This window comes from Ursus maritimus, unplaced genomic scaffold (assembly GCF_017311325.1).
Source record: "Ursus maritimus isolate PB19 unplaced genomic scaffold, ASM1731132v1 scaffold_16, whole genome shotgun sequence".
Taxonomy (NCBI): Eukaryota; Metazoa; Chordata; class Mammalia; order Carnivora; family Ursidae; genus Ursus; species Ursus maritimus.
In genome coordinates this window covers 2,449,591-2,461,972 of record NW_024424008.1, presented here as the reverse complement: position 1 = coordinate 2,461,972, position 12,382 = coordinate 2,449,591, and the positions used below count along the sequence as shown (strand labels likewise).

Here is a 12,382-nt window from a genome sequence, read left to right as displayed (position 1 = left end):
GGGGGGAGGAGAAAATGAGCGTGAGGGCTGTTTTCAAGGAGTGCCTGCACAAGTGGGCTTCCCGCCAGAGGCTGCTAGGCAACAAGGGACTGGAATCAAATACAGAAGCCAGTGGAGCAAGTGGCCAGCAGACGAGGTGCTGCTGTCTCGTGTTTTCCATGGAGCCATCCCCAAGGTCCCCCACCCCCACCCCCACCTAAGTCCATATTGAACATCCACGAGGGCCTGGAACACCACTTCCAAGTGCTTCAGTTCCCCGAAAGGAAGGCCCTTCCTCCTCCCCCTCCTTCCTCCTTCAGCCTCCACCCCAAGCCCTGTAGGACCCATACCCTAGAGGGAGTGGGAGAGGAGCAGTAGAAGCATGAGTCGGGAAAGCAAAGAAGTCAGCCGTGCCACCCCGCTCCTCTGGCCCCCACTTCCCCTTCCCTCACATCAGGCTTCCAGGCTGAATCAACCTGGACTGGGGACGTGGAGGCAGGAGAAATATTTGCCTTAAATGAAATTCAGAGTTTTAGCTATTACATGGGGCTGGACATTTTAATGACTGAAATGAGACTGCTTTATGACTAAAATTGACTGGGGACTTTTTTTCTATTAGTGTCTGGAAAAACTACAGGGACCTACCTGAGAAACCAGCCTCTGAGCGGAGAGAGCAGGAACGAAAATGAAGTTGCTTTATGATCACATCCTATCAAGGCTACCATTTTTTAACATAATGGCTATCCCAGTTTGCTCCAAAGAAGACAGCCTCTTTCCCAACCTCTAGTAAGCCAACCACTATAGCCCTAAAATGGTCCTACAGGACTTCAGAAATTTCCATCCCCAGCATATCCAAGCCAGAAAAACACCCTGTAGGCTATGAGAAACCGGTCAACCACATAGGACACAGCAGTCAGGCAGGAAAATAATAGCATGATTTCACATCTTTTGTGGGGTCTTCTTGTTTTGAATAGTCCATGAGATTCCTCAGACAGAAAGTTCTAGAGCTAGGTTTATCAGAGGAGGAAAAACAACAATGCTGGCTCATCCAGTTAGTTGGTCAGAACCATGGAAGAACTCAAACCAGAGGATGCAACAAATTCTAAGAACTCATTCACAAGGCAGTTCTTTGTATTTTGTGAGACTTATATCCTAGGAAGCATGCCAAAGAACCTTTGGGTGAATTCTAGAAAAACTGCACCTTGGAGTGGCAGGTGAACACCAGCTAGAGCCCTTTCAACCGCTCTTTTGAGAACAGGAATGTCCCCAAAGGAAGTTATGGGTTGAGGAGAATTAGCTTCAAGGATCATGTGCATGTACAATTTCAGTGTAGGCTGTGTTTATTTCTAAGCACAGTGAATGTGTGCATTTACTAACAAAATCGGTGCATTACAATCATTTCCCCCTCCATAATATGTTGAAGTATCTTAAAACATATGTGCAGAAGCAGGTATTACGGAGTTACAGGTGCTGATGATTTCAACATTCCTTCAAGACCTACCATTTACCTGTGTATGATCATCTATCATACTGGGCTGGGTGATATTTTTAATTACTAGGGTATCTTTAAAGAACAGATGTGGGGCTGCTTACATGGAATCCCTGCAGAACGACTGTGTCAGACTCGATGGGCTGACTAGTTCAGCAGCCAAGGAATGCCTGTACAATAATCAGCACACACAAAAAGGGGGAAATGCAGCTCCTTTGGCTAAATATGAACTTGGATCTGAATAATTAGAGAGTGAGAATAATTCAAAAATTGTGTCCTATGTATCAGTATTTCTCAAACTTTAGTGTGTAATTACCTGGGGATTTTGTTAAAATGCGGGTTCTGATTTAGAAGGTCTGGGGATGGGCCTGAGAGTCTTCATTTCTAACAACTTTCCAGGGGATGCTGACCCCGATGACACCTTAAGAAGAGAATAAATTGAAGAGGGAAAAATGGAATGACAGTGGAATAGAGGATCCTAAGCCCAATACTCACCCCTGGTCATGCTCTGAGACCATTTTGAGGCGGCGGGGGTGGGGTGGGGGGGAGGCCCTTTAGACTCTTCCGCAGCTAAATCTCCTTGGAGGAGCCCTTTGCGGAATCCCCGTACGAGAACAGTACCACCTTACTTATCTTGGATCTGTGTGGCATGGGGTTGGGAGTAGGGTGTCCACCCGACATTTGAAGGAAAATATCATGGCTCCCGGGTAGTGAAACCCTAGCAGCAGCAACAGCAGTGTCCTAGGACAGCAGAAATACTCCAAGGTGTGGAATGGAGGGAACAATGGCAAGAGTCACATAGGAATTCATGGATTGTGTGCATGAGACATCACTGGTAAGTCCCAGAAATAAATTTCTGGTGAGGGGGGTTTTAAGGAGCATAATAAGAGAGAAATTTGTGACCTCCAAAGAACCACAGGTGTGCTCCTTAAGAGCTAGTATTCACGGAGGGTGGCGTGGCAGGCTGTGTCACCCAGAGAAGCAGAAACCTCCCACAGAGAAGGGAGCCCAGCATCGCCTTCCCCTACCGGCGCTCACCCGTTTGCTTTTACCTGAGACTCAGACTGCCCCTTTCTCTCCTCCTCTCTACTAATATATTTTTTAAAATTTTTAAATAGTTTTCTGTGAAGTTCCATCCTTAGAACCCACTTTTCTACTGCCTTTTCTTGATTTATAAGATCTATTAATAAGATGAGAACTTCCTTGTGGAAAAAAGTCCAATAGCTTGAATCTTAGAGGTGATTAGTTATTAGCAACAGTAATGATGGCAGCTCACCTTTATCAACCACTATTTTCCTGATACTCTTTTTTTTTTAAAGATTTTATTTATTTATTTGACAGAGATAGAGACAGCCAGTGAGAGAGGAAACACAAGCAGGGGGAGTGGGAGAGGAAGAAGCAGGCTCATAGTGGAGGAGCCTGATGTGGGGCTCAATCCCATAATGCCGGGATCACGCCCTGAGCCGAAGGCAGACGCTTAACCGCTGTGCCACGCAGGCGCCCCTTTTCCTGATACTCTTGATAAGCTTTTACATGGAAGCTCTTACAATGCTCCTCACGACCCTGTGAGGTAGGAACCGTCATCATCTCAAACTTACAGGGAAAGGAAACTGAGATTTAAGCAGTGTAGACCACTTGTCCAGTGTACCCCAGATGAATACTGACATCAGGATTTGAACCCAGACACTAGGTCTGGAGAAGGGTCTTGAGAATGCAGAGGATCGTGGAAAAGGCTACGATCCCTTTCCCCCTCTCTTGAAAACAAATATTAATGGTGGTAGGTTGCCCTGGGGTAGGTACTGAGCAGAGAGTGCTGAGGGAGACAGAGGGGGCCACCGAGCTTACTGTGTGAAGGAAGAGAGCCTCAAACACAAATAACAATGTCATCTTCAATATTTGTGTGAACTATGAGGAAAAATACGAAGGCGTCTACAAGATAACGGGTGGCGGACAGCTTAGACCAAGGGAGTAGGAAAGTCTCCTCTGAGTAAGAAGTGTCTGAACAGACACCCGACAAAAGAATAAGTTAGTCAAATGAAGTGAGGGAAAACATTTTGGGCAGAGGAAATTGCTGGTGAAATAAAGTATTCCAGGAACTTTCAACAAATGACAGATGCAGGGTAGGTGGGTAAGGAGTTGAGCAGCCAGGGACACATTTAAAGTCTCAGGAGGGGATCACAGGGTCTCTACCCACCACTGGGTAGACTACTGAGACCTCTGGCATTTGGGGGCTAAAGTTTCAGGATTTGCCAGTCAGTTACGGGTCAGAAAGTGGTCTCTGAGGGTGCAAGGATTAGGGGTCCTGAGGCAGGAACTAATCTTGGGCTTTATCTGTCTCAGAGGTTCCTAGTCTCCTGGTAGATTCTTCAGGTTTCTGCTCCTTCTTCTCACCCACCTTCACACCCCTAATCTGGGCAGATCTTCTGGACTGGGTTTTCAAGCTGTCTGTCCATTTCCACCTGGCCCTTTTCTACCTTTTCTCTCCATCCAGGCATTTCCCCCGTACATATGGAAGGGATAGCTCCATTTTCTTGCTTTTACTAGAACCAACTTGGGCATTTTCTGCCTTTATTCCTTTACTTAAAACTATTTTTCTCCCCTGAAATTCCATTTCCTATTTATATTCACCTGAAAAAATTCTCGGAGTCTACACAGTAGTCTAGTTCAGAGTGTACTTCTACTTCCTTCACAAAGGTTTCCCAGGTGCCTACAGAGCTCCTATTTGTCCACTACTGCCCATCTGGTGGTGGCATAGTCTGTTTGCCTTACAAGATTTTATGCACCCTTATGTCTCCTAAGAGTTAGTGAGCCTGTCCAGACACGAGCCATATTATATCCATACCTTCATAGGCCCAGCCTCTTGTTTGTGCTTTCTTCTCTCCTTTCCTACAGCAGGAAATATTTGTTCACTCAGATTAATCAGTAGCATGGCCAGTTTTTAAAGCCCCACCTCCTAGCTGTGTTCCCACTATTCTCTGAGGGTGAGAGTCACCTGGTGCTTGTTAGAAAGTCAGATTTCTGGGTTCTACCCTAAACCTAAAGAGTCATATTGTTCAGGGGGAAGAGAACCAAAAATTGTATTACTAACAACTGCCTCAGGTAATTCTTGTCATGACAGAATTTGGGAAAATACTACTGTGTGTTATTTAGGTCAGGGAATTACCAGGTGCACCCTAAGCTAAATGTTTGCTCACTTGCCTTCTCCCCCCCGCCCCCCGTAGCTGAACAGATGTTATCACAATAGGACTTGTTTTTCTGAAGCCTCCAGCTCTTTAAAAGGGAAGGAAGGAAATATGTTTTAGATATAGAAGTATTTCAAGATGGATGTTTGGAACTGGGAAAGAAGCCTGGACTGGAGACCTAGATTAGAAAGTAAATTTGCATAGAATAGACCAGAAACCCAAATCTGGGAGCGAGTCTGAGCAGAACAGGAACACCTAAATACGCCAGGGATGTAATCCTCACGATTGTCCTTATAAAGTAGGTTTTATGATCTACATTTTGCAGATTAGGCGACTGAATTTCAAAGAGGTCAAGTGACATAAGTCATGGAGCTAGTAAGCATAAAACCTCCCAAATTATGTGTGATTGTGTACTCATTTAACAAATATTTATTGTCTCCCATGTACAAAGCACCTTTCTTAAACATAATCTTATCCTTTTCTCTAGCATCTTTTACCCTTTTCTCTTTTACTTTGGTTTTTCTAGTTTAATTACGATGACTCTTGGTGTCGATTCCCTTTGTATTTGTTGGGGTTCACGGGGTTTTTTTGAATCTGCGGCTTTAGTTTCTTTGCTAGAAGCTGCCCTAAGTTCCCTGCCATGTGTCTCCTAACAAGACTGAGGCTTTCATAACAATCATGGAAGTGATATTCCATCACTTTGCCATATTCTCTTGTGAAGATTAAAGTCAGACGTCCCTTCCCTTACACTTGGGGGTGGGGTGAGAGATACCCTAGAGCCTGTTCACCAGAGTCCATCATTAGACTCCCTGCTTTGATTTTTGTACACTGGGACTCACAACGCAGTCAAAACATTCTAAACTGGGGAACGTGCAAGTGCCTTCAGGGCAAAAGCGGTTCCCATGCCTTCTTATGGCTCTTAAGTCTTCCCTTCACTGTTGGGCATGATAATTCCTTATTGTTTTGCCATCTCTTCATTGATCTTAAGAAAATGTTTCTTACATTTTGTCCAGTTTTTCTCTCTCAAGTTTTTTTTTCAGCCAGAGGGTTGATCCAAATAACCTAGCCCATCATTACTGGGAAAAAAGTCCTGACTTAGTGTTTAGAAGATCCACTCAGACTGCTGTTTGAGGAATAGTTTGTAAGGATGCAAGTGTGGAAGCAGAAAGATAAAGGAGTTATTTTAGAAATCCAGGTGAGATGTTGGTGGCTTGGTATAAGGTGGCAACAGGAAGAAGGGGTAACACATTTAAAAATATTTAAATGGGTTATAGCACCACTTCCTTGCAAGTGTAAGAGTTAAGGCGAGGGCTCTACAGAAGCTCATTAGACTCTGGAATCTACCAGGTGGTGTAATAGTCCAGTGTTTTTTTACCCTTCAGCTCCACTGCAACCATCCCTACCATCAGACAGCCAGTTAAAACTGTATAGTCTAGCTATACATAGAGGACAACCCCTGAGCTAGTGAATAATAAACTTGTGGGGAGGTGCGTCTCCAGCCTCAGAGGTGGATGCCCCGCAGAGAGAGTCCTCTCCAGAGAGAAGTCTCTTAAGACAGTCTGCAGCTTTGAATTGGGCTCGTGGTTGAAATATCCTCTCAGACACCCTTCATTTTCTGGGTCTGAGAGGCTGGTGTGGTTCTTAACATGGTTCTTTAGGTCATTGGCACTGTCTTGTAAACTAGCGGTCTTTGCGTTTCCTTCCGTTCACCCATCATCATCTTCATTTAGGAGGCTCAGCCAGGTTGGCCTGGGTTTTCTTGTTTCACCTCCTCTGCTTTCTGCAGTGTTTAATTGGAGCCTTGATGGGGACATTCCTGTCTCTTCAGGAGCCCACCCTTGCCCAGATTTAATACACTAGACCCCCAGCTCCCTTCCCTACAGCCGCAGTTGGATCTCTGCCTTACTCCCTGCCTTCATTTCATGCCACTTTCTCCCCTGTTATTGTGTTCCAGCTTCCTGGGGCCTCTGTTTCCTGAACTCACCAAGGTCATTCCTGCCCTAGAGCTTTTCCCTCTTTATTCAGTCTGCCTGGAAAACTCTTTCTCTAGACCTTCCTGTAGGTGGCTCCTACCCACCATCCCAAAGTCCCTGAATCCTCTCTTGGGTTCAGGATCAATAGATTAAATGAACACCTAAGTTGTATAGATCCTGCACACCCGTCAGAGGAAAGGTTAAGCACGTCATGAAACAGTAGGGAGGGCAGGCCAGCTGGTCTAAGACACAAGATAGAAGGCACTGCCTCACTCCGGAAAACAAAGGAGTGACCATTTCGCCTGTGCATATTTGATACCACTAAGCAAAGCGAGTCCTTTCTAACTCTGCTGTGATCTGAATGTTTGTGTGCCCCCAAAATTCATATGGGGTGATGGTATTAGGAGATGGGGGTCTTTGGGGGTGATTAGATAATTTGGGCAGAGCCCTCATGAATATAGTGCCCTTATAAAAGAAGCCTGAGGAAGCTCCCTTACTCCTTCCACCATGTGACAGACGTTACAGAAAAAGATGGCCATCGAGGAAGCAGGCTCTCACCAGATACCAAACCTGCTAGCACCTTGGTCTGGGACTTCCCAGCCTCCAGAACTGTAAGAAATAAATTTCTGTTGTTTATAAGCCACCCAGTCTACCATATTCTTGCATAGCAGCCCGAAAGGAGTGAGGCTTCCAATTTCTAAACTATTAGTCTGAGTCAAGGCAGGCCCAGTAGAGGGGTCTCAGGGATGCCATAGAGGTACCTGGAGACTTCAGGCCCAGGGTGAAGAGCATCTGCTTCCTGGACTTTACCAATGAGGAGGGAATGATTTTTGAGTCCGGGGACTTTATTTTGTGGGCTCATCAAGCCATCACCTCTGGTACCTTTTGTCATGGAATCACATCCTGCCGTAATTATCTTTATTCCAGACTGGCCAATTCTGGCTTCACTAAAATCTCAACCAATCTGTTGTTTCTAACTCATCATTTACTTGATCTATGACTCTGGGCAAATGATTTCACCTAACTTTGAACTTCCTTGCCTGTAAAAGAGGGGATATGCCAAAACCATCTCCTGACATGACCAGGGTCGTTGCAGGGAGGGGATTAGAATAGGGGAAATCACTTTGAAAGGGTTAATGAGACATAATGTAATTAGGAGGTAGGATTATGATCACAGCTGTCTGCATTTTGTCAGCTCACAGCAATTAAAACCTAACCCAATCTTGACAGCAGTGTCTTCCAAGTCCTGCTGAGTGAGAGGCCTGCCAGTCATCAAAACATATTAGAATCAGGGCTTACCCCAGGCAGCTACTTCTGGATTCCACAGCAACACGTGTTTTTCCTGTCCCTGGTGAGGGCCCCTCCCTGCTGGACTGAGCACACTGGCTCTCCTCCTAAATCCCTCCAGGAGAAGTTTCCATTCGCTGGCTTTCCTCTGGGGCTTGCCCATCTGTGCCCCTCCCCTATGGATCACTTACTCAAACCGCCTTCTCCCTTCCTCTCCCTTCCTCTCCCTTCCCTCCCTGGGGTCCCAGTCCTTCCTTGCCTCCCCGGCGTTCACTCTCCTCCCCTCTCTGCCGCTTCCCTGTCCCGAAAGCGTATTTCAGCCGGCGACCCTTCTGTGCATCGGCCTCTCTCCCTCTCGTTTCAACCGTCCCGTCCTTAGCCGTTTCCCGCGCGCGGTTCCGGTTCTCACCACCAGACGTTAGAAGTTCAACGCTTTCAGGCGCCCGCAGGTGGGTGGGGGCTCAGGGGCGGGGCGGCCGCGGCCGGGAAATGAGCCTTTATCCCTGGGGCTGGCCGAGGACAGGTAGTACCAACGGGAACCCGAAGGTGTGTGGCCGGGCCTGGCTTCGAATCAGTTCCCATGAGCACACCTCGAATCTCTGCGGCTCCTGCCAGACTGGCTTGGCTCGATCTGTCCTTCAGGCCTTGCCCTTGAGACGGCTCACTGGGAGGCAAAGACCAGAGCAGCGCGACCCAGGACCCATCCGTGGGGGCCGTCCGGATAAAATAACGGATTTCGTCATTGTTTTCCTGTTAAATCATAACCGTTAAAATTAAAGTGATTACTTGAGAACACACTAATGCTGATAATGAAATTGTACGTCCTAAACACCAGCAGTATTGTTCGTTTCAAGGCCAAAATTCACCTCCAGAAGCAGCCCATCCAAGCTGGATAATTCCATAGAAAAACTAAGCAGAGGCCTAGGGTACCTCCCGGGGAAGATTACACTTTGAACACAGGCATACAATTTTGCTTTCCTTTTAAATCCCACTAAAACTACCGTAAAGGGATTTCCCCCCTCCTAATGCATTATTTGCAATAGGAATGAAACTGAGAGGAAGCTTGGACATAGGCCAAGAGGTAGAACACATCCCCATCTCCTATGCTCTGTTACCCTCCGGCACCATGCTGAGCATTGTCCTGATCCCTTAACTGACTTTAAAAGGACTTTTAAAGGCATAAATCCTCAGAGATGGTAAGAAAAAGAGATAACATTTTGGAACCTGAGAAATAGATGGACAGGTGTCTAATGACTTAATAGAACCTCTAACAGTACAGGGTAAGCAAAGAACTGCCACGACTTAATGATAGAACCCTCAGGCCTAGGAATTGAGTTCAGTTATCTCTGGAAATGGAACAGAGGGAATATAAAAGAAGATTGGTTGAAAGCTATTGAGAAGAGGGTACTGCTCTTTTTACCAGGCAGAAGCAGGAGATCTGTCTGGGGAAGATAAAACTGAAGGTCCTTCAGGCACAGCTGAAGGCCAGGGATACCACAAAACACCTGGACGCTTAAGTGCCCATGAGCACAGTAAAGGCCTGTAGCCCACCCCGCTCCACCCTGCGGTCTTCTCCCACTGGCTCCCCAGATGTTGGGACCCACGCCTTTAATCTCTATCCAGGAAATAGAATTTTCTCTAGGAGATCTGATCAGTCCAAGAGGAAAGACTTAAATATCCCAGCATCTGGAGCTCTCCAACAGCCCAACCAGATCACCCCACAATGAAGCTCCAACTTGACAAACTCCATCCACTGCTTAGCACTTCCCATTGGCTATTAGTCCTCCACCATTAAATTAAATCTTGTCTTGCGGTGAATAGGACGGACATGTATAGCTAACAAAATTCCAACACTGACAGCCACTATAAAGCAAAAGATCAGAAGCCAAATGACTTTGAGTTTCATAATACCATCTTCAAAATACTGGTAAAAAAAAATTCTCTTCTATAATTATATACCTGGCCAAACTATGAATCCAGTGTGAAGTTGAATTAGGCATATTTAGACAAGTTTTCAAAAATTTACCTTCCATGCATCCTTTCTTTAGAAGCTATTACAATATGTTATGGCTGGGACTAAGGTAAAGTGAGTGAGGTACTTTTTTGCCTTGGGTGCAAAATTTAAAGAGGCACAAGAAAATTTAGTGATTAGGATAAGGAATATTTTAATACAATATTAAGAAAAATAAAAATGAATGCAAAAAAAATCCATGATGAATGAAACATCAAGAATGTAAAATAAAGATAGGCCCCAGCAGGGCTGAGATTATGGTGAGGAGAGTGAGGCCAAGTCACACAAGTGCAGATATGGGTCCCATCTTTATTAAACGTTTTGATATTTTGTTGGTTATACAAGTCAACCCTACTTCACATGGGCCAGGACTACGTAGGGACATGAACATAAGGAGGTGAGCATCATTGGAGATCACTTTGGAGGCTAGTTATCACGATAACAAAAGATATGTTATGATTTTATTGGGTGAAAAGGGGGGTATAGGAGTGTGTATTTCGGGTGGGCTGGTAGTAGAAATGGGAATTAAACCCTTATCTTCCATGGTGGACAGTCTGTAGATAATACTGACAAACAGGAGAACCAAGAAGTAAGGTTAGCATTTTATTGAAAGATATGGGATTAAATACTAAAAACAAAATAGCTAAAAGATTTGAGAGTGATTCCTTCTGGGGAAGGAGTAATGGAGAGGGGCACGGGCAGGGGGCTGGGGACTGCTGTTTGTCTTAATGTTGTAGATTTAGTGGACTCTTTATGTACATATATGACTAATAGAATATAAGTAAATCAGTGTTTGACATTTCCAATAAAAGTCTCTGAAATACTCATCATGGGGAAGGCAGAGGTTTATTGGACTTCATCACATGACGTTATGATTCAGTATTATTTTTACTTTGGGTTACATATGGAGGTGGGTGTAGAATTGTCTCAGTGTTAGGGCCTCTAACACGCTTCCTGGGCATGTGCATTTTCCAGGGGAGACAGCTGCTCCATCTCATGTCACCCTCACAACTACATAGCAAGGCAGGGAATAGCCCCAGGTCAAGGATACTAGCAGATGAGGCTCAGAAGGGGAAGTAACCAGTCAGGACGAATCATTCTGTAGTTAGTAAGTGGCATTGAAGTAGACTGGGTACCGGATCCTTCCAGGGAGACCAGTTTTCACACCAGGAAACTGGCATTAGCTCTCTACACTGTAGCTGCTTTTTGGTCTCCCTTGGCCAGATCCCCACTTTTGCCGTCTTGTTCTGGTTGGACCTACATCACCATTCAAAGGTGGTGGGTATAGCTCTGCCCTGACATGTGTAGAGGGCCCTCCATCTCTCCAGCTGCCATAACTAAACATTCCATGCTTAAAGCCAGACTTTTCTGCCTCAACCACCACATTGCTCTTGCTCTTGCCTTTTCTGGGCTGAGCTACATGTCCACACATCTAGGCAGCCTCGTCTGTGGCCTTCAAATGCCCTTAAGTGCTGCTCCTTACTTCAGGGATGACCAATACTGCTAAATTTGGAGGGACTAGGGAGTTACTGCTGGTTTGAGAAAAGGGATTTTCCCCCTGCCCACAAACTGAGTCCCACCTTGAAGGCTCTGCCTCTGTCCAGGGGGGCCTTTGCATCTGCCTCTCCCTGCCCATACACAATGTTGTGGCCCTTCTTCTTGAAACATAGATGGGATCGTGTATCTGATGGGAATGCCTTGTGTTTCTGCCTTTCCTATGTTGCTCAAAGCTTACTTGTTTCATGTTGGGAAATTGGACAGCTTTATCACTCAAGCCAGCCTTATCGTTCAAGTGTATATTTCTCAAGAGCCCTTCCATGTCTTATCTCTTATTACTTATGTGCCTAGGTGGGTTCTAGGGTTCAAAACTGTTTGGTTAAGACAAAGTACTCCTTCAATGGGCCTAATGGGTAAACTATGTCCTTCCCTGAAAATGTGGCTACATGGCTGGGCTAGATTCTGTTTCCAGAAGACTGGGCCCTACCAGGGGGAAGGTGCTGATCTTTGTGCATGGTGCTAGCAATGGACCAAGAATCTGGCTGACCAAGGGCATCCTTAGGTTCGGGGATAGTGAATAAGCCTCAGAGAACAGGAAACAGCTAAAGGAACGTTGCTAGAATCTACAATAAAGGCTACCATTTCCGGGAGGTCCCTCCTCTAAGTATTATATCTTAGCAACAAAGCTTTGACTTCTGCTGGGGCCTGCTTTCTTCCTCAACCTTTATACTTTCCTCCCCTCTCACTTGTCCTCTCCCAGAAATAACTTAAAGGAACAAAGTCTTTACATAAAACATCCCTCGCTTCTCACTAGTCAGACCTAACTAACCAGACCTGACTAACCAAGACTGTGGCTTGAGTTGTCTATGAAAGGGGCCAGCTTTTGACCTAAGGTCCTCCTTTGTTTATGTTCACTGTGATGCTTCCTCTTCTCTGGTTTGACCCCATATCTGAGACTTAGCCA

At 45.6% G+C, this 12,382-nt stretch overlaps 1 long non-coding RNA gene across 1 annotated transcript; it reads left to right on the top strand.

The window, feature by feature from the left end:
- Positions 1-7,536: 7,536 nt before the first annotated feature.
- LOC103681414 lies at positions 7,537-8,707 on the top strand. The gene is made up of 2 exons (XR_573277.2): positions 7,537-8,359; positions 8,553-8,707. It is a non-coding gene; the product is annotated as an uncharacterized LOC103681414 (long non-coding RNA).
- The last annotated feature ends 3,675 nt before the right edge of the window (positions 8,708-12,382 follow it).